Source organism: Montipora foliosa, chromosome 9, assembly GCF_036669935.1.
Source record: "Montipora foliosa isolate CH-2021 chromosome 9, ASM3666993v2, whole genome shotgun sequence".
NCBI classification, from domain to species: Eukaryota; Metazoa; Cnidaria; class Anthozoa; order Scleractinia; family Acroporidae; genus Montipora; species Montipora foliosa.
Window position 1 is genome coordinate 41,891,443 of NC_090877.1, and position 5,000 is coordinate 41,896,442.

The 5,000-nt window shown below is 39.6% G+C and overlaps 1 protein-coding gene across 3 annotated transcripts in view; it reads right to left on the reverse strand.

The window, feature by feature from the left end:
* LOC137970670 (zinc finger protein 420-like) overlaps window positions 1-2,594 on the reverse strand; it is a 12,107-nt gene extending 9,513 nt beyond the window's left edge. Inside the window, exons 1-2 of one of the 3 annotated variants that reach the window (XM_068817198.1) lie at window positions 2,541-2,594; window positions 2,220-2,280 (exon numbers count right to left, since the gene is read on the reverse strand). The gene's annotated coding sequence lies outside the window, so the exon portion shown is untranslated. The remainder of the gene's footprint in view (window positions 1-2,219; window positions 2,281-2,540) is intronic. The other 2 variants (XM_068817199.1, XM_068817200.1) reach the window with 2 other exon arrangements.
* Window positions 2,595-5,000: the final 2,406 nt, after the last annotated feature.

Genomic DNA, 5,000 nt, shown 5'->3' on the forward strand with positions numbered 1-5,000 from the left:
ACCAATAGATTTCCATAGTATTTAATGCCGGTTGGGTGCTAACCATGCTTCAAACAACCCAGGGCTGTTGCTCGAGAAAAGGGAAAAATTCTTACATGCAAACCTTTTCTTGGAAACAATACGTTGCTGCTGTTGGTGGGAAAACCTTTAACGTTCAGAGTGAAATAGTGTGTAACTATATACCAATATGGCTTGAAAAAAATTGAATGTAGCTTTCAGTAGAAAGTTATCATTCAAAGACCCCAATATTTCAGCACTTCTGTGTCGTGTCTCCATCTTATTGTAGCAGCAATTTCAGAAAACGTTTCATGTCTTTAATATTGCTCTTGGAGGCAGATACTGTAAGTGGCAAATAGCCTTGACAAGATGCGGAAAAAATAATGTTCCAAGTCAATCCAGCTCTATGTTGAAATCACGGAGTCCATCTCTGGGAAAGTTGTGGACTAATATTTAGTAGCCCTTAGGTGAATGCACTCAAAGTCATCTATCATTGATTTGAAGGGGATTAGGAGCCCCATATCACAATACCACAGAGAATACTTGGGATTATTCTTTTACAGTACAATGTAGAATTGGTTTTCGTAAAATTTCATCCATCTCAAGACAGCAATTTTCCTGGAGAATGAGCAGACGTTGTTGGTACGTTCTTGCCATGACAAGATCAATAGTAACACCCAGGTACTTTAAAGATGATCTATCTGTCTATCTATTAAATCAATCATCTTTAAACTAATCCTTGCTTTATGAACTTTTAGTTTGATAGGGGAGTCAGGATGCCTTAGTGGTTATCAACCAATATGCCTTCCACCTCAACTCTTGGCCCTGAGATCGTATGTGGGCTGACTTTTCATCGATCTCAACAATACTCTGAGGGTTTTTCTCCGGGCACTCCGGTTTTCCTCCCTCATCAAAATCAACTCCCAGCCGATTCCACCTGGTTGTGGTGCTGTGCTCCGAGGTCATACATGGGTCGTGTTCAGGGGCCAAATGCCAAGCCGGCAGCACAACTCCTTCGGCCTGATCTTGTCGAGCCGCGCTCTTAGCAATTCAGTCTCCGACTGCGAGTGAGGGTGTTTAGCAGGTCACGTATTATATATTATTTACCCTACTATTAGTTTTTAGTGGTCATTTAATTCTTGTTATTCTGACAAAATCGAAACTTCAACATCCCCCACCCCGGGCAAAGCCTGGGCATTTGACTATCTTCTGTGCCCGGGGAGTGGAGAATTTGACTTTGCCTTTGTGGGGTGGGGAAAATTGAACCGGAAGTGTCAGGATTTTTTTTTCTGCGCCAAAGTCACTAACAGCTATAAAACATGTGTTTAGATGAGACGGAACAGTTTGAAGGAAGAGATTAGCATTTGTGAGTGACTGGCTTTCAAAAAAGATCTTCAAAAGTTGCCTTTAGAGGAAATTTTGGCTACGTAATTCGTCTTTGTTATACTATAGAGTGAATACAGTATGGTACATTTTCACACCTTCCCCCCCCCCCCCCCACATTTCATTGTTAAAGCTCTGAAAGCTGTGTGTTTCTGTTAGAGGTAATCCACTAACACTGCACAATTTAAAATACATGCAGTCGTAAACGCTCTAGGCTCTGTTGTTGATAAGTATACAGTTCCCTCGTTAAACAAACTTCAAACTTTGCCGTGTTTCGGAGTTAGAGCAGCTTATACTTGCCTATTGACATTGTCCGACTTAATTCAATTTTCAAGTCACGTTTAATAGTTTCAATATTACAGTTGTGTTTGGTTTTTTTTTTTTGCAGTTGCTCAAGTCTGGTAAAAAGGCCATCATTATATAAAGGGTCACGAAACATGTCTTAGCATATTTATAAAGTAAAGTGCACAAGCTTTATTAAGACGACAGGAGCCGACGATGATTGTTCTTTAGTATGACAGACAAATCCAACAATAGGGTAGGGCATTTGAACACCATTTTGGCCCGAGGGGGCAGGAATTTGAAGGATCCAATCTTCTTCTTCTTCGGGTTTGCCCGGGGGGGGATGTTGAAGTTTCGAGTTGATCGGCGCATTAGCTGATCACAAGCCATTTTAGCCCTTGGCTAATAGCCTCTGATGTGTATTCTTAATTTGCATGTTTGATAAATAGGTTCATTAAAAATAAATAGTAAAAAAAAAAAAGCGGAGAGAAATTGAAAGCACCGCCCTGGTCAAAATTATCCCAGAAGAAGCCCAAAAAGTTTTGACAATACAACACCTTCCAAGAGAGATGATTCTTGCAGCGGCATCCTTTGAAGAACCTTGGATAACAATACACGCTATAAGGAAAGGTTACGTTTATACAAACGTTAGCCGTGTAGCACTTATATTTTAAACAAAGTTAACTGATTAGAGTGTAATGTGAAGTGCTAGATTTCTATCCCATATGAACCATGTGAGCGTTAGGGATAGAAATCTAGCACTTCACATTACACTCTAATCAGTTAATACACGCTATACATTTGCAAATAAGTGGCCGGGGTATTCTAGAATCTAGCCCTGATCTTCCCCACACAAAGTAGTAAATAAAACGTTTTACCTTCCGTATGTTAAAAGAGAAAGTCCTCCAATACCTTTAATTTAAATACACTATAATAAGGGATACATGAGGTACCTATATTCACCATTGGTGACATCCGCTGAAAATGCACCGCAGATTCTTTTAGCCACAATCTCAGTCTGGTGAAAGCAATAGGGAGCGGTCGGCTTTTACTTCGGTAGAAGAGGACAGAGCGCGTCATGAGAAAGGCATGCAAATGCGAGAAATTTACTCACAAATAATTGTTATATCGACTTGAAGTGTGGAAGTTTGACTTTCAAGTGATCGTTTTCGTGGGAAAACCTGGACCAAAGTCAAACGAGCACTTGAGTGGGGAGGGACCGAGGAGAAGGAGTGAAAAACCGACTGCAATCAACCTATCAACATTTTCGAAACCTCCGTTCGCCCACGGACGGAGAAAATATCGTTCCTGATTGGCTGATAAGGTGTCAGAAAACTTCTCTTGTCAGTCAAAATTTATTGCCGACAATCTGATTTCAAAAAAATTTCGAAACTTCCTTGCCGTTGAACACAGTTTTTGATACCTATGTTTCATTTACCTTTTTCTCTAAAACCCTTGATCCTTTGGTCGCCAAAAATGGTAGCAAGTTAACAACACGAACTTCGGTTTTTCGATAGTTAAGCTGACATATATGCCGTTGCCATGGCAACATGAATAGATATAAACAGGCCTTTGAAATCGGTTTTGTTTATTTGCAGAAAATGTGATCGTTAGATTTTCTTTATAATTTGCATGCAACAAACTTGTAACGATGCTCACAGGTTCACACTATTTTAATAATATTTTGACAGAGAGACTTTTAATGATCCCTTGCAGATAGATACTTTATTTGTAAAAACCTGGCAACCATAGGCTGAATTACGTTTACTTACATTTCCGTAATTATGAAAAAAGATAAAAATTGGAATTAAAATACTGAAAGAATAACATGAAATATTCAATAAAAGTACTCTAAAATAACTATGCATATCTAATATATATTCCATACAGCTTTTGCTACAGCACACTGAACTAAAGCTTAACAGAGTTTTTAAAAATGAAAGAGTTCATTGTTCTTTCAGTCACCAGTCGGCGCACCGAAAAAGTACGTTTGCCCCTAAGATCGTGCTTGCACTCGTTTACAGGTGGCAGCAACTGGTGAAGTTTGTGATTGGGATTACTACACACTTCTCTAAAAAGCTTAAGTACTATGTTCTCGCGGCGATCAAACAATGTTGATAGGCCTACATTTTTTAAGCACCTCCTGATATGAAAAATTAGGGAAAACAATGCGTAAGGCGCGTTTCTGGCATCTCTCTAGGTCGTTATGGAGATACTGTGGGAGGCTGTTGTGATATACGGGACAAGCGTATTCTGCAACGGGTCGTATGTAAGTTAGATAAAACAGAAATAGGCGTAGATCTGAGACAGCTATTATTCCGCATTCAATCGCACTTTTTAAACTTACTAGGCATGCGCTGCATCTAACTGGGTTTTGTTGAGGTTCTGTTCATAACAAAGAAAAATCTGCGAATTACGGAGTTCTTTCCATCGTTACCTTTTCTAACATACATTTCTCATAAAAGACTATAACCATTAAAACATTTTGTTGAATTAAGAGGAAAAATAGTACAGACAGTGGAAGCATTGAGCAAATAAAATGATTGCTGTATTGAAGCCATGTATATTTTTTTGCAATCCTTGCGCGCATGCATTGCGTTAGCAAGAGCGCGCGCGAAAACTGTGTTCGGCATATACGTCAACTTAACTATAAAAAAACCGAAGTTCGTGTTGTTAACTTCCTTGCTACCATTTTTGGCGACCAAAGATCAAGGGTTTTAGAGAAAAAGGTAAATGAAACATACGTATCAAAAACTGTGTTCAGCCACCTTGAATAATACGTAAAATCACTTCTGAATGGAGGTGATATTTTGGCGGTCCTTCCCAAAGGGATTTGGCAAAAGCTTCATATTTCAGTTTTTTACCGGCGAAATGTGTTCTGCATTAGTAGTCACACCTTATCATCGGTATCATCGGTGACCAGATTAAATTTAAAAAGCTGAAGGATGAGGGCTCACGGCAACCTCTCGTTGGTGGCTGCCAGATGTATCCATTGAGAAGCTCCAGCTAGTTTTCACATCGGCAGAAGATGCGCTGCATGGAAAAGGCATTTGTCAACGTGCTGAAATGAAAGGTAAGTTGAAATCTCAGTTTGATTTTTATAAATTTCTCCCCAAGGGAATTAATTGTATTACCGCCAATGTTTACACAAGGCGCACTGTGATTGTTTGGGATTTGGCATCAAACCTGTGATCCTCACACATGATTGGAAATGGCACGTTTCGAAAATGTTGTGGGGTTGATTGCAGGCGGTTCCTCGCTCGTTCTCCTCGCCATCATGGTCATCCAGTCAAGTAAAAGTCGATTTTTGAAACCTGCTGAGTAGCAGCTTTTACTTA